The 22,475-nt window shown below is 42.3% G+C and overlaps 1 long non-coding RNA gene across 1 annotated transcript in view; it reads right to left on the minus strand.

The window, feature by feature from the left end:
- The window catches only part of LOC134358658 (uncharacterized), a 107,553-nt gene that overhangs the window by 71,108 nt on the left and 13,970 nt on the right, over positions 1 to 22,475 (minus strand). The window lies entirely within an intron of this gene.

Raw genomic sequence — 22,475 nt, forward strand, 5'->3', positions numbered from 1 at the left:
CTCCATCAGAGAGGAATAACAGGCCTATAGCAACTTGTATTATCACTGTCCAACAGGGTCTTGCGGTCGCAAGTGAAATGTCCGAGACAATCTTGCACGGTTATACACCAACTCCATTGCTAGTGAGAGGCCAGCAACATGCTGTACAGCCAGGTTACCTCCTCTGTACCTAAACCAGCTCCCCTGATATCCCGACCGGCTCCTCCAAAATCCTGACCAGCTCCTTCAATACCTTGACTGACCCCTTTGACACCTTGACCAGCTCCACCGGCGACACCAGTCCAGCTACTCTAATCAACAAGCAGCTCGCTGACGGAGTAGCCCTGCAGTACTCAACCTTCTTGGAGTAGAATTGTCTTTGGTTCATAAAAAAACAAATTTTACAAAGACAAAAGTACCTTTGGTTGCCTCCTGAGAGGCCGCTGTATCTGCATACTCCGCCATCTTACCTGAATAATCTTGCCAGGCCCTGCGCATTTATCCACCTTAATTTGTCTCAAGACAACAAACACCTCCTCCCCTGTAACCTGTATGGGTCTTATGGCCTTGCTGCTGCTTACTTAATTGTATAGACTCTATGAGCTAAGTAAATACAGATGAAAACAATTTATTTAAAATCTCTTCCATCTCTTTTGGATCCACGCAAGGACTACCATTCTGATTTTCCACAAGAGGAATTTTGTTCTTTACAATCCTTTTGCTCCTAGTACATCTGTAGAATCCCTCAGGATTCTCATTCACATTGTCTTCCAGGGCAACCTCATGCCTTCTTTTAGCCCTCCTGATTTCTTTCTTCCATGTTCTCCTGCATTTCTTTACCTTTTATTCTGATAGGCACATACAAGCTTCGTAATCTTAAAATTTCACTTTTGAAAGCCTCCCACTTGCGAAGTACACGTTTTCCAGAAAACAAACCTGTTCCAATCCACACTTGCCAGATCCTTTCAGATGCCATCAAAACTGGCCTTCCTCCAAACTGGAACTTTAACACATGGAGCAGACCTATCCTTTTCCATATTTACTTTGAAACTAATGGCATTATGATCACTGGGTGTATGGTGTTCCTCTGCACAAACTTCTGCCACTTGCTTTGTCTCATTCCCTAATTGCAGATCAAATATCACACACTCTCTCATTGGGACTTTTACATATTGATGAAGGAAGCTTTACATATTGATGAAGGAAACTTACCTTTGACAAACTCTAGTCTTTTTACAGTATGGGTGTCCTGGAAAATTAAAATCACCTCCTATGACAATCTTATGTTTCTTGTAACACTCTGCAATTTCTCTACAAATTTGTTCCCCTAAGTCCTGTGGATTGTTGGGTGGTCTATAATTTAGACATAAGGGCAGAATTAGGCCATTTAGTCCATCGAGTCTGCTCTCTCATTCCATCATGGCTGATCCCAGATCCCGCTCAACCCCGTACACTTGCCTTCTCGTTTTTATCCTTTGATGCCCTGACAGATCGGGAAACAATCAACTTTGGCCTTGAATATACACATGGACTTGGCCTCCACCACAGTCTGTGGCAGAGCATTCCACAGATTTACTACTCTCTGGCTAAAAATATTCCTCTTTACCTCTGTTCTGAAGGGTCACGCCGCAATTATGAGGCTGTGCTCTCTAGTTCTGGATACCTCCACCATAGGAAACATCCTTTTCACATCCACCCTATCTAGTCCTTTCAACATTGAGTAAGCTTCAATGAGACTCCCACACACTCTTCTAAATTCTAGTGAGAACAGGCCTAAAGCTGCCAAACACACCTCACATGTTAACCCCTTCAATCGCAGAATCATCCTTGTGAACCTCCTCTGGACTCTCTCCAATGACGACATATCCTTTCTGAGATATGGGGCCAAAAACTGTTGACAATACTCTAAGTATGACTAACTAGGGCTTCAGCAATTCTCCTTGTTTAAAATATTCTATTCCCCTTGAAATAAATGCCAACATTGCACTTGTCTTCTTTACCACAGACTCAGTCTGTGAATTAACCTTCTGGAAGTCTTGCTGCAGGACTCCTAAGTCCCTCTGCACCTCTATTAAATATTTAGATAATAGTCCGCGCTATTGTTCCTTTTACCAAAAAGTTATTATTATACATTTCTTAACTCTGTATTCTATCTGCCTCATTTTTGCCTATTCTTCCAATTTGTCCTGCTGCAATCACCTTACTCCCGAGCACCACCTTTCCCTCCACCTATCTTCATATCATCCACAAACTTTGCCACAATGCCATAAATTCCATTATCTATATCATTGACAACATCGTTGAATGTAGCGGTCCCCTGCGGAACACCACTAGTCACCAGCAACCAATCAGAAAAGGCCCCTTTTAATCCCACTCACTGACTCTTGCCTGTCAGCCATTCTGTTATCCATGCCGGTATCTTTTGTGTAACACTTTCCCCTGACTAGTACTGTCACTTCTCCTCCTTTAATCCTTCCGTTTCTATCACGTCTAAAACAGCGGAACTCTGGAATATTCAGCCAACCATTCCTGCCCCTCCTGAAACCATGTCTCTCTAATGTCTACATTATCATAATTCCATGTGTTCGTCCATGCCCTGAGCTCATCTGCCTTTGCTACGATACTTCTGTCATAGGAGGTGATTATACTTAGCTCAGGACATTAGTTGCACCATGGTCAACCTTTTGATTCCTGACTTTGTTCCAGATCTTAAGAAAATCTGTCTGCACAACTTTTCCTCTATCTGTTCTGGCACTTTGGTTCCCATCCCTCTGCAACTCTAGTTTAATTCTCCAATCCACCTGTGCAGTACTAGCAAACTTTCCCACTGGATAGCAGTTCCCCTCCAGTTCAGATGCAATCTGTATCTTCTAAACAGGTCCCACCTTCTTTGGAAGAGAACCCAATGATCCAAAATTCTGATGCCCTCCCTCCTATACCATCCCCTTAACCACTAGTTTAACTGTAAACTCTTCCTAGTTCTGGCAGATGGCATGGGTAGCAATGCTGAGATCACAACCATGGAGTTCCTACCCTTTAACTTAGCACCTAACTCCCTGAAATCTCTTTGCAGAAACTTGTCACTCTTCCTACCCATGTTTTTGGTACCTACTTTGGCACCATGACTTCTGACTGTTCACCCTCCCACTTAAGAATGCTGAAGACTCAATCTGTGATGTCTCAGACTCTGGCACCCGGCAAGCATTGTACCATCCAGGAATCTCATTCTCACTGAAGAACTTCCTTTCTATTCACCTAAATAACAAATCCCCTGTCACCACAGCTCGCCTCTTCTCCTCCTCTTCCCATCTGAGTCACAGAGCCAGATTCAATGCCACAGAATTGACCCCTGTGACTTTTCTTTGCTATGTCTTCCCCCCAGATACATGCAAAGTGATGTACCTGTTGTTGAGGGGGATGGCCACTGATGTACTCTGAACTGGCTACTCAGCCACTTTCCCCTTCCTGACTGTCACCCAGTTTCCTCTGTCCTGCACCTTTGGTGTAACTACCTCTCTATATGTCCTATCTATCACCCCCTCAGCCTCCTGAATGATCCATAATTTATCCAGTTCCAGCTCCAACTCCTAAATGCAGGGACATGATAGGTCTCCCCGCCTTCCCACATACACAAGAGGAGCATTAAACTATCCTGCCTGGCATCCTGTCTGAGCAAATATAAAGAAGGAAAAGCAATAAATAAACTGGGAAAAAATAAATCTATCTACTGCTTTTCCCTTTCTCTCACTCAAGCCTCTCCTCGCAGAAGCCTTGAAGAGCTAAAGCCTCAAAATCTGCACTCTAATACTGTCCACTCCAACGAAGGCCACTCTGCTTGCCCCTGCCTTACTTTAATTTGTTCTTGCCAATCAATCCTGATCGCTGATTGACCACTGCTGAAATCCCTATACCGCTGTGAGCCGATGCCTTATGTATATTATCTCCATATCAAACCCATTGAAGCCATTCATTAACTTATGACCTCTACCGGACTACCTCTTCTCTTTACCAGTGAAGGTAGATCTTGCCCGCCTGTTTATAACTTTTACATTCTGTTATTATCCTCGTGAATCTCTTTTTATTTTCTCCATTGTCTCTGTGACCTTCTAATAACGTAGTTTCGTACTACATTAACCAGTTTTCATTACCCATTCTGGTTGGCATCACCATTACACATAACAATGAGTCCCTCTTGCCTCTTGGTCTCATCCTATCACAGATATTCCTTTTATTCTCTCTTCTCTACAATGAAATGTATAATTAATTTCTAACTATTTCACTTCTGGTAAATGGACATCTACCTGAAATTTAAGCAGATTCCCTCTCCACAGACAGTGACTGAACTCCTGAGTATTTCCAATAATTTGTTTTTTTTTACTTCAGCTCCCCAGCATCTTCAGCTTTTTATTTTTGTATTTCTAATGCCTGCTTTTGTTTGAATAAGAAAGGCAAGCATAGTTTTAAAGTATAAATTAATTATAAAGGAATAAAGTTAACTATTTTTAATTGCAGCAATAAAGCCTGGCATAAAATAACATATGACTGATTACCAAACTAATTGTAAGTTACTGTGTTTGGTTATAAGTGCATCATTAAGGATAATAACTTAAAATATGACCTGTTTGGCTTGTAAATTTCAATTGTGCATTGATCATAAAATGAACTATACTGCCTCCGCCAGAAGATTTAATTGTCGCTAACTGTAATGACTCTTAGGAATCAGTGTTTTGCTGTGGTAGTGACTTTTGCTTCACTGACATGACACACGTGCACTGTTGGTACTCTTGCACTGAAATCCGGTAAATAAACAAAATGTTTTTAAAAAGGAAACAGTTTGTTGCTCATAAAAACACTTACATTAGTATCAACAAGTGGGATCGCTTAAATCCTGTGCAAATTTTACTGCACATCCACATAAAATCATCTTGCTTATAGTGAATAAGTCTGAACCAGTGCAAGAATGGATTATTGTTAATGATAAAACCAGACACCATGACTGCTATTGACCTTAGCTGTTAGAAAACTGGGCAAGCAGCTATGAGAAAGGCATTCACTGAAAATAAAGAATTACTTTTTGATAAAGGTTAAAATATCTAAAAAAAACAAAGGAGAAAAACACTTATATTTATCTCTTATGTTTGCCTTTTCCTCAATGTCAACAAGACAAAGGAGATGTCATTGACATCAGAGAAAACTGCACCACCTCTTCACATCAGCCGCATAGCAATGGTGACAGTGATCAGTTTCAAACTCCTGGGCGTGTACATTTCCACAACCTCTCAGAGTCCCAGAACACTTCCTCCACAGTAAAAATAACTCACCAATGCCTCTACTTTCTGAGGAGGCTGTAAAGAACGCGACTGTGCAGATCAATACTCACGAACTTCTCCAGTTGTGCAGTTGAGAGCATTCTAACATGCTGCATCACTGTGTGGTACAGAAACTGCACTGCGGCGGACAGGGGGGCTTTACAACTGGTGGTTAAAATTGCCCAACATGTCACCAGCACCTGCCTACCTGCCATTATGAATATATGCTGCATCAATGTCTGGACCACCAGACTCAAAACTATTTACTTCCCATGAGCCATCAGGCTGATCAACACCTCCACCCATTAACTGACCCCACCATCCCCCCACCACCACTACATAAACATCAGCCACTCCTCTCCACAGCCCCTCAGCACCCTTCATCCTCCTATGCACTGACACCTCAGAGATACACTGACACAGTCACTGTTCTATTGTTCTATGTTCTGCCGCCCACGAGAAGAGTTCTCTTGTCGACAGTCACTTTGACACTTTCATTTCCTGTCAGTCACCTTAAGTACAAATACTCCTGCACTTAGCATCACTTTATGTACAATCAGTCTATGTATATAAGCTAACCTTGTGTATATACGGACACACTCAATTACCTGTACACTGTGTTTACAGGATTGGTTTAATATCTATATTAATTATGTTTTTTTAAATTGTGTTCGTTATGCTTATGTAACGCTCTATAAGGTTTCAGTGCTAATGTAATGGCCTTTCTGTAATGCTTCCCTGCTAAGGTAATGGTTTCTCTGTGGCAGCAATGTTTGGGTTGTGACTAGAGATAATAATGCCTTTGGAATGTGTTATCCGATGAGAGGTATGTTGTTCGTTTTTGTGGGTCTGGGAGCAGGGGTTTCACGGTCTTTTGTCGGGACAGATGAAGATAAGAGACGTGAGTGAAGTGAGTTGGTAGACCACTGGATGGAATGGACTAGGAGTGAGGATCCGAAGGTTGGCGATGCTCGATGGGGGAGGACTAGATGAAATCATGAGCTCCAACGTGCGCATCAGACTGTTTCATTAAAATGGGCCCGTTTTCTTTTCTTTACTAACCCTACAGTCAGATTAAAATTTATAAAATGCACTCGTCTAATTGCATATGGTGTACTGACTAATATTTTGCAGTTCGGATTTGTAACCAGGCAATACGTCACTCAGCATCTACACAAACGAGATTTCTCAGTTTGACTGGGCCAGAGGCCATCTTCCCCAAGACAAACATGTGCTGGCCGAGCCTAAGGGTTACTCTTATTGTGTTTTCTCATGCTGCTTTGGATCCGGAGTAACAATCATTTTGTTTTCCTTCAGCACTTGTGTGCTGAAGGATGACAGTAGACAATGTTCAATTTTGAATCTTGAATTTGTATGTACTGTATGTTAAGTATGTTAAATAAATCAACACACCTGGGGTCAGTGCACCCTGCTGTTCAGACAAAGGTAGAAACATCTGTTCCTGTGGCCATATCGACTCGAGTCTCTTCTGCCAATCAATGAGATTGTGACCAGTCCGTGACCCAACTCCTTTTATCTTTCCTCTACATCCCTTAACCTCTTCAGTTATCAAAACTGACTTCCCTTAAGTGCAGCTCAAGTATTCTTTTGATTTATAATCTTTGGTTCTTGAAGAGCAATGTACTGGCACAATTTTCTTTACATTAGTGAGCTTCCTGTGCAGTCTCCCCTGTCAGGCTATTCAAGTAAACCTTCCCTATCATTTTGGACAGATGTTGATTGCAATCTGTGCCGTCAGCCATGATTCCAATGCTGCTTCTAATTCCAAAGGTGAAGAGGTAAACAAAAAGGTAATGATGAAACTTTTAGAGTTGGTAGAGTAGAGAACAAGTGCTGAGCTCGCCTAAGATTGCATCATAAAATGATTACAGTGTAGAAGGAGACCATTCCTCCTGCTGTCTCTGTCAGTTTTCTCTCTGAGAAAATCTATTTCTACACGTGTTTTTTTCTGCATAGCCTTGCAAATATCTCTTCACCATAAGTTTTCCTAATTACCCTCAAAGTCACTCACTTCACCTGCAGGTATAACTATATACTGCATTAAAAATGGTTTATGCCAATGTCACTGTTAATACTTTCCCTTGTATTTTGATACCTGTGACATTTAGAACTTGACTTTAAAGGGAACTTACTGTGATAAGTTGTGGTATGATGTTGTGGACCGTCAGTGAACCATGGCTGAAGGATGGTTATAGTTGGGAGCTGAATGTCCAAGGTTATAGGTTGTATCCAAGGAATAGGAAGGAAGGCAGAGGGGGTGGTGTTGCTCTGCTGGTAAAGAATGGCATCAAATCAGTAGAAAGATGTGACAAAGGATCATAAGATTTTGAATCTTTGTGGGTTTAGTTAAGAAACTGCAAGGGTAAAATGACCCTGATGGCAGTATTATACAGCACTTCCAATAGTAGCTAGGATGTGGCCCACAGATTACAAAGGGGGAAAAAATATGTCAAAAGAGCAATATTATGATAGTCATGGGAGATTTCAACATACAGGTTGATTTGGAAAATCAGGTTGGTAATGGATCTCAAGAGTGAGTTTGTTGAATGCCTACAAGATATCTTTTTAGAGCAGTTAGTTGTTGAGCCTACTAGGGCAACAGCTATACTGGATTGAGTGTTATGTAATGAACTGGAGGTGATGAGGGAGTTTAAGGTAAAAGATGTATTGGGAGGCAGTAATCACAATATGACTGAATTCAACTTGAAATTTGATACGGAGAAAGTAAAGTCTGATGTAGCAGTATTTCAGTGGAGTTAAAAAAATTACAGTGGTATGAGAGAGGAGTTGGCCAAAGTCAATTGGAAGGAGGTGCTGGCAGGTATGACAGCATAGCAACAATGGTGTGAGTTTCTGGGAAAAATGAGGAAACTGCAGAACAGATGTGTTCCAAAAATAAAGAAGTACCCAAATGGCAAAATATTACAACCTTGGCTGGCAAGGGGACTCAAAGCTAATGTAAAAACAAAAGAGAGGGCATACAACAAAGTAAAATTAGCAGTAAGATAAAGGATTGGGAAGCATTTAAAAACCGACAGAGAGCAACTAGAAGAATCATTGGGGGGAAAAGATGAAATATGAAAACAAGTTACCAAACCATATCAAAGTGGAGAGTAAAAGCTTTTTCAAGTATATAAAAAATAAATGAGAATGGATATAGGACCGCTAGAAAATGAAGCCAGAGGAATAATAATAGGGGACAAGGAAATGGCAGATGGCAGTATTTTGCATCAGTCTTCACTGTGGAAGACACTAGCAACATGCCAGATTTTGAAGGGTTTGAGGGAAGAGAAGTGAGTGTAGTTACAAGGGAGAGGGTGATCAAAAAGCTGAAAGACCTAAGCGTACATTAGTAACCTGGACCAAATGAACTGTACCCTAGGATTCTGAAAGAGGTAGCATAGAGATTGTGGAGTCATTAATAATGATCTTTCAAATATCATTGGACCCTGGCATGGTGCCAGAGGACTGGAAAATTGCAAATGTCATTCCACTTTTTAAGAAAGGAGGAAGGTTGAAGAAAGGAAACTATAGATCAGTTAGTCTGACATCAGTGGTTGGGAAGATGTTGGAGTCAATTGTTAATGATAAGGTTATGGAGTACTTGGTGACACCAGACAAGGTAGGACAAAGTCAGCATGGTTTCCTTCAGGGAAAATCTTGCCTGATGAACCTTTTGGAATTCTTTGAGGAAATTACAATTAAGATAGATAAAGGGGATGCAGTGGATGTCGTATATTTGTACTTTCAAAAGGCCTTTGACAAGGTGCCACACATGAGGCTGTTTACCAAGTTAAGAGCCCGTGGCATTACAAGGAAGTTGCTGGCATGGTTAGAAAATTGGCTGATTGGTAGAAGGCAGCAAATGGGAATAAAAGGGTCCTTTTCTGGTTGGCTGAGAGTAGCAAGCTCTAACCATCGTCCCTTAACATTCAGTGGCATCACCAGCACTGAATCCCCTACTATCAACATCCTGTGGGTTATCATTGACAGGAAACTGAACTGGTCGAGTCATACAAACACCGTAGCTACCAGAATAAGTCTAAGGCTAGGAATCCTGTAGCGTGTAATGCACTTCCTGACTCTCCAAAGTCTGTCCACCATCTACAAGGCTCAGGTCAGGATTGTGATGGAATACTCGCCACTCCCCTGGATGACTGCAGCTCGATCAGCACTCAAGAAACTTGACACCGTCCAGTACAAGGCAGCCCACTTGATTGGTACCCCTTCCACAAGCATCCAATCCCTCCGCCATCAACAAACAGTTGCAGTAGTCTGTACTATCTACAAGATGCGCTGCAACAACACACCAAATTTCTTAAGGCATCACCTTCCAGACCCAAGACCACTACCATCTAGAAGAATGAGAACAGTAGATACCTGGGAACAACATCACCTGGAAATCCCCCTCCAAATCACTCACTATCCTGATGGAAACATATCACTGTTCCTTCATTGTTGCTGGGTCAAAATCATGGAATTCCCTCCCTAACAGCACTGTGGGTGCACCTACATCTCAGGGACTGCAGCTCGTCACCACTTTCTTAAGGGTATCTAGGGGTGGGCAATAAATGCTGGCTTTGCTGGCAACACCCACATCCTGAAAATGAATTTTAAAAAGTGGTATACCGCAGGGGTCAGTGTTGAGACCACTTCGTTTTATGCTGTATATCAGTGATTTAGATGATGGAATAGATGGCTTTTTTGGCAAGTTTACAAAGGATACGAAGATTGGTGGAGGCACAGGTAGTGTTGAGGAAACAGGTAGGCTGCAAAAGGACTTAGACAGATTAGGAGAATGAGCAAGTAAGTGGCAAATGAAATACAATATTAGAAAATGCACGGTCCTGCACTTTGGTAGTAGAAATAAAGGTGCAAAGTATTTTCTAAACAGGGAGAAAGTCTAAAAGTCTGAGATGCAAAGGGACTTCTGAGTCCCTGTGCACAACACCGTAAAGGTTAACTTGCAGGCAGAATCAGTGGTGAGGACAGTAAGAGCAATGTCAGCATTCATTTCAAGAGGTTTAGAATACCAGAGCAGGGATGTGATGCTGACGCTTTATAAGACACTGGTGAGGCCTCAGCTTGAGTATTGTAAATTGTTTTGGTCTCCTCATCTAAGGAAAGATGTGCTGGCATTGGAGAGAGCTCAGAGGAGATCCACAAGTGTGATTCCAGGAATGAAAGGGTTATCATACAAAGAATGTTTGATTGCTCTGGGTCTGTACTCACTGGAATTTAGAAGGATGAGGGGGGATCTTATTGAAACCTTTTGAATGTTGAAAGGCATTGGCAGAGTAGACATGGAAAGGATGTTTCCCATGGTGGGGTAGTCTGGGACAAGATGGCTCAGCCTCAGGATAGGGGGCAGCCATTTAAAACAGGGATGTGGAGAAATTTCTTTCACCAGAGGGTGGTACATTCGTGAAATTGGTTACCACAGGCAGCTGTGGAGGCCAGGTTGTACTTGATTGGACATGGCATCAAAGATTATGGGGAGAATGCCAGGGAATGGGGTTAAGGAGGGGAAGAAAAAGGTCAGCCATGATTGAATGTTGGAGCAGGCTCGATGGGCCAAATGGCCTAATCCCGCTCCTATGCCTCGTGGTCTAACAAGTGTGCTCCAACAAAGACTTCATAAAAGTTCAACGCAATTTCCCATTTTTGATTGTCTTCTTCTGGCAGTGACTCACTTTACTTGATTTTTAAAAAATCAAATAGCCATAATAATTCATACATTTTGCTCCTCTATTTCAATAAAAAACAGCATGTGGCCTATTTCATCTTTTTAAAAATCAGAAAGAAAATCCTTACTTATTTGTAATCACAGGCAGTTGTGTATTCTGTGGAGGTTCCATTGTATTGATGTTTCCATTTTGGTATAATTTCACTGAATGTTTTTTTTTTACAGATTTTGTTACAGATTGTGACTCAAGCACAGTTACGTAGGAAGCATTCGCAGTTAGATAAGACACCAACTACACGAACCAAAGCTGGTACGACAAAAGTTTACCTGTATGATATTTATTTCTTTGTCTGAAAGCTATAGCAATCAATTCTTGATGGGAATGACCTTCTATTCAGTTGAGGCATATTGGCTTTTCACTAAACTCTTTGTCAAATCATCCAAAATTCCTTGGCGGTGACCTGCTTATGGGGAACACTCCTTTCCATATGGGGAGTTCCATGCAGAGAGAGATCACTTAAAGGCAGGAAAGAACCAAACACAATGATACAGCCAAGTTGTCCCCATCTTTGCCCTGTGTGCAGGAAAATCATGGGCCCTGAAACTTAAGGCTACACACCTAGGTTCCATTGAGATTCATATAACGTTGCTGTCACTGGACCATAGGGGTGGTAAGGTAATAATCTCTGTTAGCAGATGGCAGTGCTCAGCTGTGCAAGAGTTTAATGTTTTCAAAATTGCACAATTAAGCATAATGACAATCCATAGCAAATTGGTTCATATGGAAATTAACATGGAGAGATTTAGCTTTCAGCATTTAATACTCCGGGTTTTGTTGCCTCCTGATTTGTAAATTAACTTTAGCCTCAAACTAAATTGCAAGCATTAAATAATCAGACTTGCAGCATGTATAGCCCAGTAACGGTATGTGTGCAATAAACATCGACTTATTATGCTATTTTGGCAATTATAATCAAATTGTTTCAATACCTTCAGAAGAAGTGATGTTTAAAGAAACATCTTTCACAATCTGCTGAATAACACAGATGCCAGGCAAACCAATCCAAAATTGATGTGAGATAAAACAAGTGATACTTTTGGCTCCTTTTCAGCAATCACGGTGTAGAATCCAGTGAAATTATTTGTAAAATTGAAGCAGCATATGAAACTAGATATCCATCTGCTTCACATCTCTGCACATTAAAGGAGTTCACCTGTACCAGCTTCATGCTTCATGTTACTTCAGAAAAATACTGAAAACATTGTTCTTATCTTCAGATGAAATATTAATCCAAAATCCTGTAAGCTCCGTCAGAGGAATATTAGGGATCTCAAATCTTTATTCGAAGAGAGGCAAGAGAGTTATTCTGGAGACCACCCCTGCGTTGACTTTATATCACTAAAACAGATTTTCCAGTCATTTTATCTCATTGCCATTGCTGGGACCTTGGTTGATACTAGAGGTACAGCTCAAAGACACTTGGTTCATACGGGAGACTGAGGAAATGATAGAGATAAGCTACAGGAAGGTAGTCACCTCAGATTGCAGGTAACTGGGTGGCTGTCAGAGGGAAGGGAAATGGGCAGCCAGTACAGAGTACCCCTGTGGCCGTTCCCCACAATAAGTGTACCATTTTGGATACTACTAAAGGAATTGACCTACCAAGAGGGAGCAACGGTGACCAGTTCTCAGGCACTGAGTCTAAAGCTCTGACTCAGAAAAGAAGAGAGGTGAAGCGGGCTGCAGTGGTGATAGGAGATGCCATAGTTAGAGGGATAGAGATGAGATTCTGTGGATGTGAAAGAGATACCCAGATGGTATGTTGTCTCCCAGGTGCCAGGGTCAGGGATGTCTCGAATTGGGTCCATGGCATTCTTCAGAGAGAGGGTGAACAGCCAGAAGTCTCGGTATATATTGGCACCAAGGATATAGGTAGGAAAGGTGAGGGGGTCCTGAAGAGAGATTTGAGGGTGCTAGGTGGAAAGCTGAAAAGCAGGACTGCCAGGGTAGTAATCTCTGGATTGCTGCCTGTGCCATGTGCCAGTGAGGGTAAAAATAGGAGCATTGGGCAGATAAATGCATGGCTGAGGAACTGGTACTGGGGTCAGGGGTTCAGATTTCTGGATCATTGGGATCTCTTCTGGGGAAGCTATGACCTGTACAAAAAGGACGGTTTACACCTGAACCTGAGGGGGACCAATATCCTTGTGGGCTGGTTTGCTAGAGCTGTTGGGAAGGGTTTAAGCTAATTTGGCAGGGGGATGGGAACCAGACTGATAGGTCTGAGGATGGGGTAGCTGGTTTATAAAAAGAAACCTGTGCAATGTTGAAAGGCCTTGATAGAGTGGATGTGGAAAGAATGTTTCCTATTGTGGAGAAGACGTTTTCTGTCGTGGGGGAGTCTAGAAGCAAAGGGCACAATCTCTGAAAAGAGGGATGTCCATCTAGAAAAGAGATAATGAGGAATTTCCTTAGCTAGAAAGTGGTGAATCTGTGGAATTCATTGCCACAGCTGGCTGTGGAGGCTGTCATTGGGTATATTTAAGGAGAGATTGATGGATTCTTGATTAGTCAGGCTATGAGGGGTTACGGGGAGAAGGCAGGAGATTGGGACTAAGAGGAAAATGCATCAGCCATGATGAAATGGCAGAGCAAACTCAAAGGGTTTAATAGGCCTTATTCTGCTCCTGTATCTTATACCAACTATCTGCTACACTTACCATATGCAATATAGGTGGCATTCAGCCTGCATTGTGTGGAGCATCTCACTGAGAAATCCCCAGTTTACCCGCACACTGGGGGGCAATTTAAAGTGGCCCATTAAACTACCAACTGGGATGTCAATCCATGTGAATAGTACCAGAGGTCAGGTTTGAACCCAGAATACTTGGTGCTGCAAGGCAGTGGCTTTACTTGCTGTGTCACTCTGCCGGTCTATTGTTACCTCAGTGTCAACAATCACTATAATCCAAAATAATTTGTTATGAACTGATACAGGATGTCCAAAAGGCACAAAGACTCAGAGAAGCCGCTCGTTCAAGTTGCTGCCGCCACAGGGGCTGCTGGGTCCCAATGCTCTCAGGGATGTTATCAGAATTCTGAGGATTATGGGTTGGATTACAGTTCATATTGAAACTGTATTTCTTCCAGTTTAAGATAGTGCTGGTGAAGGTCAGTGACTAATTTCTTATTGCCAATAAAACAAAGAAACCAACTAAATACTTTATTAATCACACTTCTTCTGATAAACAATTGTGGCAACCAATAGAGTATACCTTCCCTGTTGGAGTTGAGCTTTGGAACTATCTGTGTGACCTGGCATTTTTGTGGTGGGAACTGAAACTTGCGGCGTGGTGTGTATGGGCGGAAATGAGGCAGTGGGTTCCGGGATGGAGAATGTGGAATGGCCGGTACGGACTTGGATGCAATTCAGTTCGCCAGAAATGAGACAAGCAGAGTGGAGGTGACGCAGAATCAAGATGGTGGCAACCGGACGTGGGCCTGAGAGTGTGGAAATACTTGATCGATTTAAGCGCCGAGGCGAACTGAAAAAGTTGGGTACGAGCTAAATTGAGGTAGCGGGGCACCAGTCAGAGAGTGCATCAAATTTGCAGGGACAATGCCCAAGAGCAAGGAATGACCTGAGGGTTGGACGATTGAAGTACCAGCCCAGATGGAAAAGATCAGGGTATCCGAGCCAGAGGGGAGGGACAGGTTGGCTCAATCTTGACTCTGCACTGAACTTCAGCCCACTGCCCTGTGGGGGGTACTTACCTTTGCACTGAACTGTGACCTGCAACTATCACAGCATGGACTCACTTTGTGAACTTCAGTTCTGAATGCTATTTGCTTGCTCTTATTGTTTGCACATGTTTTTGTTCTATTGTCTGTACATTTGGGTGTTTGACGTCTTTTTTTATTGGATCTCTGTTTTTCGTAGCTGCATCTCAAGGTTGTATGAACCATGCATACTTTGATAACAAATGTACTTTGAACTTTGGTATTGGCCTCTTACAGTTTTTTTCAAAATGTTCTCACCTATTCTTTCTTGTTGCAGATTGCAGGCTGGGGGCTGGGTGATACGTTAGTTTTTGTGTGCGGGAGGACTTGGGGTGTTTGGGGTTTGCAAGTTTTTGTTTCTCTTTCTTTTCATGTGGGGGGGGTTGATGTCTTTCTTTCAACTACTTATATGCTTTTCTGTATTCTATGGCTATCTGGGGAAGACAAACCTCAGAGGATTTAGCAATGGAGAGAAGCAATAAATCAAGTATCAACTATCATTGTTGACAGCATTTCTAACACTGGCAGGTACATAAAGCTGATGGAAAAGGAGGTCAGAATCAGAATCAGAATCAGGTTTATTATCACCGGCATGTGATGTGAAATTTGAGAACTTAGCAGCAGCCGTTCAATGCAATACATAATATAGAAGAAAAAAGATGAATAAGTAAATCAATTGCAGTATACATATATTGAATAGATTAAAAATCATGCATAGAACAGAAATACTATATATTAAAAAGTGAGGTAATGTCCAAAGGTTCAATGTCCATTCAGGAATCGGATGGCAGAGGGGAAAAGGCTGTTCCTGAATCACTGAGTGTGTGCTTTCAGGCTTCTGTATCTACCTGATGGTAACAGTGAGAAAAGAGCATGTCCTGGGTGCTGGAGGGTTTTAATAATGGTCGCTGCCTTTCTGAGACACTGCTCCCTGAAGATATCCAGGGTACTTTGTAGGTTAGTACCCAAGATGGAGCTGACTAGATTTACAACCCTCTGCAGCTTCTTTTGGTCCTGTGCAGTAGCCTCTCCATACCAGACAGTGATGCAGCCTGTCAGAATGCTCTCCATGGTACATCTACAGAAGTTTTTGAGTCTACTTGTTGACATGCCAAATCTCTTCAAATTCCCAATGAAGTACAGCCGCTGTTTTGCCTTCTTTATAACTGCTTCGATATGTTGGGACCCAGGAACTTGAAGCTGCTCACTCTCTCCACTTCTGATCTCTCTATGAGGATTGGTATGTGTTCCTTTGTCTTACCCTTCCTGAAGTCCACAATCAGCTCTTTCATCTTACTGACGTTGAGTGCCAGGTTGTTGCTGTGGCACCACTTCACTAGTTGGCATATCTCACTCCTGTACGCCAGCTCGTCACCACCTGAGATTCTACCAACAATGGTTGTATCATCAGCAAATTTATAGATGGTATTTGAGCTATACCTACCCACATCGTCATGTGTATATGGAGAGTAGACTAGTGGGCCAAGCACACACCCTGAGGTACGCCAGTGTTAATTGTCAGCGAGGAGGATATGTTATCACCAATCCATACAGATTGTGGTCTTCCGGTTAGGAAGTTGAGGATCCAACTGCAGAGGGAGCTACAGAGGCCCAGGTTTTGCAACTTCTCAATCAGGATTGTGGGAATGACGGTATTAAATGCTGAGCTATAGTCGATGAACAGCATCTTGACATAGGTGTTTGTGTTGTCCAGGTGGTCTAAAGTCATTTGGAGAGCTATTGAGATTGTGTCTGTAGTTGACCTATCATGGGGATAGGCAAATTGCAATGGCTCCAGGTCCTTGCTGAGACAGGAGTTCAGTCTAGTCATGACCAACTTCTCAAACCACTTCATCACTGGAGGTGTAAGTGCTGCCGGGCGATAGTCATTAAAACAGCTCACATTATTCTTCTTAGGCACTGGTATAATGTTTGCCTTTTTGAAGCAAGTGGGAAGTTCCTTGCTTTCCTTCCATGGAATTCTTGATTAATAACTATAGGCACAGAGTAATAGCATTATGATAAAACTTACTGGCTAGGCATCAGTTAGGACATGTGTTCCCGAGTTTAGTTTTCATATTTTAAGAAACATAAAAATATTAGAGAAATTTATTAGAATGGAATAATAGAAATGGGACTTCCTAGAATCACAAAATGGTACTGTAGCAGCGGTAACGATTTTATTAGAACCATATAACTCTTTGATGGAGTCTCATTCACCCACACTCTTTAGTTTATACTGGTTTTATTTATATAACAGCTTTATATTTTCCCTGTGTGTGTTCTTGCCAAACCAAGTGTGGATGTTGCAGATCACAACGCACTCATAAAAGTCAAAGTCAAAATTGAACTGTCACATTCCCTAAGGACTGTACACACAGCTACAATGAAAAACTCACTTGCAGCAGCACCATCATTTCATAGCATCAGATACACAAATTTCATAAGCAAAAGAAAAGTAAATAAAAAAATACAAAACTATACAAGGAACATAACTAGAACAAAAAAAAAGTCCATTGCAGTAGTCATAGTTTTTCTAAACTGAGGTAGTGAATAGGGTTATGCAGGTTGGTTCAAGATTCAAATGGCCAAAGGGAAGCAGCTGTTCTTGAGCCTGGTCGTGTGAAACTTCTTGATTCTGTACTATCTGCCTAATCTTAGCTGCAAGATGATGGCATAGCCCGGATGGTAGGGATCTTTGATGATAGATGGTGCCTCCATACTACTAATGGTGGGGAAGGACATGTCAGAATTGTATTGAGCTAAGCTCCACTAATCTCTGTAGCATCTTTTTATTTAGAGATACAGCAGTAACCTTCCAGTCCATTGAGCCTGTGCTGCCCAATTACACCTATGTGACCAATTAATTTACTAATCTTTGGAATGTGGGAGGAAACCAGAGCACCTGGAAGAAACCCATGCAGCTACAGGGAGGACATACAAGCTCCTTACAGACAGCTGCAGAACTGAACCTCATTTGCTGGGCACTGGAAAGCTTTACACTAGCCACTACACAACCACGTCACCCTTTTTTTAAAAATGTTTTTTTTTTCTGTACTTTGTTTGCACTCTCGCTCACAAAGTGCCAGACTCCTGTTGCCTTTGAGTTCCTGCACTTTCGAATTCCTTGCTAGGCCATGCTGCAACCAGTCAGAATACCTTCAACAGTATATCTGTAGAGAATTGTTAGAGTGTTTGGTGATATACCAAACCTCCTTAACCTTCCAATAAAGTAAAGACACCGGCATGTTTTTCTTGTGACAACATGCATGTGCTGGGCCCAGGACAGTTCTTCTGATAAGTTAACCCACAGGGTAACAAAACTATGAAGCTTCTTCACTGTTCATTCACCAATGTAGTCTAGAACATGTTCCCACTCCTTCTCCTTCCTGAAGTCAATAATCAGTTCTTTGGTTTTCAAAGGTTCATTCATTATCAAAGTATACAACTCTGAAATTCTTCAAATCTCCAGGTAGCCATGACACAAAGGTTGGGGGTGTTGGGGATAGTGTGGAGGGCTGTCAGAGGTTACAGCGGGACATTGATAGGATGCAAAACTGGGCTGAGAAGTGGCAGATGGAGTTCAACCCAGATAAGTGTGAGGTGGTTCATTTTGGTAGGTCAAATATGATGGCAGAATATAGCATTAATGGTAAGACTCTTGGCAATGTGGAGAATCAGAGGGATCTTGGAGTCTGAGTCCATAGGACACTCAAAGCTGCTACGCAGGTTGGCTCTGTGGTAAAGAAGACATACGGTACATTGGCCTTCATCAACTGTGGGATTGAGTTTAAAAGCCGAGAGGTAATGTTGTAGCTATATAGGACCCTGGTTAGACCTCACTTGGAGTACGGTGCTCAATTCTGGTCGCCTGATTACAGGAAGGACGTGGAAACCATAGAAAGGGTCCAGAGGAGATTTACAAGGATGTTGCCTGGATTGGGGAGCATGCCCTATGAGAATAGGTAGAATAAATTCGGCCTTTTCTCCTTGGAGCGACAGAGGATGAGAAGTGACCTGATAGAGGTGTACAAGATATTGAGAGGCATTGATCGTGTGGATAGTCAGAGGTTTCTCCCCAGGGCTGAAATGGCTAACATAAGAGGGCATAGTTTTAAGGTGCTTGGAAGTAGGTACAGAGGAGATGTCAAGGATAAGTTTTTTTACGCAGAGAGTGGTGAGTGCATGGAATGGGCTGCCGGTGATGGTGGTGGAGGCAGAAATGGTAGGGTCTTCTTAGAGACTCATGAATGGCTACATGGAGCTTAGAAAAATAGAAGGCTATTGGTAAAGCCTAGGTAGTTCTAAGTAGGGACATGTTCGGCACAGCTTTGTGGACTGAAGGGCCTGTATTGTGCTGTAGGTTTTCTATGTTTCTATGTTCCATGATACCAAGAAATAAAAGAAAGGCAGCATTATGATCAACCCCCAAATCCCACCTCCATGTACAAAAAAAATCAACAAAACAGATCAGGCACATCGATTCCCAAATCATTCCTCCCGCAGGAAAGTAAAACAAGAAGATCAGGTGAAAAAACACAGAATATAAAAACTATAAGACTGAAAAACATGACATTGAAAATGCAGAAATAACCTGGGCGACACTCTCTGCAGCAGCCAGCTCTACCCTCTCTGGTAGTGTAGCAGAGTGAACAGAAGACAGGCAACCGGTGCTCATCCTTCACACTCCTTTTGATAACTCAATCGTCCTCGTTGCTTTAATTGGCAAAATGGAGACAAACATTAGCTTACATTCCATCCTGCAGTCTACCTGCTACGAGGTTCATGCATGCAGCCTCTGCCTTTTGGAATTCTCTCGGAGACGGCAGAGCACTGGAACACCCAAATGATCTCCAAACGTCCGTACTCACCTTGATGTTTCAATCTCATTCATCGCTTTACTGAGGAGCACACACAAAATGCTGGAGGAACTCAGCAGGCCAGGCAGCATCGATGGAAAAGAGTAAACAATTGACATTTCTGGCTGAGACTCTTCATCAGGACTTAGTTTTACTGATGCTGGCTGAGAAGCTGTTATTGCAGAGTCACTCAAACTGGTGTCCCATCTTGCCTTTCCATTGTAACTCAACCCACACTTCACCCAGAAGTGGTGTCATTGGTGACTTTGTATATGGCATTGGACTTATGCGTAGACGCGCAGTTATGTATGTATAGGGAGCAGAGCAAAGAGCTAGGCACACAGCCCTGAGGTGCACCCGTGTTGATAGCCAGTGAGGAAATCTGATTACCAATTCTCAATGATTGACATCTACCAATGAGGAATTTGGGGATCCAGTTGCAGAGGAAAGTACAATGGTCCAGGTGTTGAAGCCTGATGATATGATTGAATGGGATGGTTTTGTTGAACGTCAAGCTGCGGACAAGAAACAGCAGTCTGATATATGTGCTCCTTCTGGGCAGATGGACTAGAGCCAGAGAAATCGCATCTGCTGTTGACATCTCGATGCAGTTGGCAAATTGGAATGGATCCAGGTCACTTCTGAAGCAGGAATTGATTTGCATCAAAACCAAGTTAATGAAACAGGTCATCAAGTTCTTCTCAGTGAATGATACAATACTTTATGAAGCAGGTAAGAATCTCAGGCCACAGAAGCGAAAGAATGAATATGTCTGTAAATACTTGAACCAGATAGTCTACCCAGATCTTTAGTGCACAGCTAGGTACTCCCACCAAGTGCCATTTGTGAGTTCACCCTCTTGAAGGATCTGTTGACATTGGCTTCGGAAACTGGGATTCCAGGATCATCCAGAGATGTGGAGGCTCGTGTGGCTGTGCACTGTTCTCCCCATCAAAGCGAGCACAAAAGACACTGTGCTCATCTGGGAATTGATGGCTCATTGTCACTTATGCACTTCCTTGTGTCACTTGTAGCTATAACTGGAGCAAGTATGGCAAAACGTATGAGTAACAAAACATTTGATTATTCACTGGAAATATGAAGTTCACAAGACAACAAATCCATATACTCAACAGATCTGGTTTCATCCACAAAGTCTGGAAATGCTAAATATTCCAGCATCTGTGGAGTTTAAAAACTTGAGAAGAGCACTTCAGTGCAATCTTGAGGGCAGTTTGTTTTCAATAAACAAACAAAGAGAATTGTTTCAAAATTTGCTGTATTTCAAGTACCAATTTATTTAGAATTATATCAACTGAAACAAATTCACCAATTTTGTCCATCATTTGCTTGTCCCTCCTGCTATGTCACTACACACTGTATCTGCTTGGAACCCAATAGTTTTATGCTCAGCTATATCACTCAGGTTCTCATTCCCCTACCAAATTAGTTTAAACTCTCCCAACAGTTCTAGCACACCTGTCTGTCAGGATATTGGTTCCCCTCGGGCTAAGGTGTAATTCGTTTCTTTTGTACAGGTCATACCTTCCCCAGAAGATATCTCAATGATCCAGAAATCTGAAACCCTGCACCCTGCACCAGTTCCTCAGCCACACATTCATCTGCCAAGTCATTCTATTTTTACCCTCACTGGTGCGAGGCACGGCCAGCAATCCCGTGATTACTACTCTGGAGGACTTGCTTTACAGCTTACTACCCAGCTCCCTAAATTTGCTCTTCAGTGTCTTCTCCCTTTACCTAACTACGTCATTGGTGCCAATATGTACCAGACCTCCAGCTGCTCACCCTGCCCCTTTTTAAAATATCATGGACCCAATCCCAAATGTCTCTGACTCTTGCTTTTTGGAGGCAACATACTATCTGTGTGTCTCTATTGTGTCCACAGAACCTCATGTCTACTCTTCTGTCTCTAGAATCCCCTATCACTAATACAGTCTTCTTCTCCACCCTTCCACTCTGAGCCACCCCACCAGACTCAGCTCCAGACACCCAGTACGTCATTCTGCTCAACAGTATCCAACATGGCACTCTTTACTGGCTGCCCATTTCCCTTCTCTCTCCCGATAGTCGCTGTCTCCTGCAAGTTAGGGATGACCATCTCCCTGTAGCTCCTATCTATCATCTCTTCAGATTCCAGTATGAGCTGAAGGCCATCGAACTGCAGCTCCAGTTCCTTAATACATTGTCTGAGGAGAACCTGGAGCACTTGTGGTTATCTGGGAGGCTAGATGTCTTCCAGAATTCCCGCATCACATACAAACATTGCAACGTAATTCCTGTAGCCATTCTCACTGAATTCAATACAGGAATTCTCTACGTCACAACGTGACACAATGATCTGAAATTCACAAATTGGAAGAATGTTGGAATAGATTCAATAAAAAAAACTTTCGGAGAAATTTCACAAATTGTGGCATTATGGAAAAGAAAAATCAGTGAAGAGCAACTAATTGGATAACAATAGCAAAGGTAGGTGAGACAACTGACCTCCTTCTGTGCTGCAATACTCTATGAAGCTATGAGTGCCTCTGCAAGCAGCTTTTGGAGTAAATAAAAATATCTTTCCTACAGCGATCTCATGCTATGTGCAGTGAGCTATGTACATTGTAGTCAATCAAGTGTTTCTAATGAAATTTAATGCACTTATCGGGACAAAAGGAAAACAGGAGACTGCATTAAAGTGTAAATATTTAATGCAGCCCTTTTTTTTATCTACATCCCTTTGGATTAAGTGAAGCAACTTTATTTTCTTTCTACGTGTTTGATCCTCATTTATATTGAAGAAATGCCTTAATCTAACCATCTGCATTCTTTGAAAA

The sequence above is a fragment of the Mobula hypostoma genome, chromosome 2, assembly GCF_963921235.1.
Source record: "Mobula hypostoma chromosome 2, sMobHyp1.1, whole genome shotgun sequence".
NCBI lineage: Eukaryota > Metazoa > Chordata > Chondrichthyes > Myliobatiformes > Myliobatidae > Mobula > Mobula hypostoma.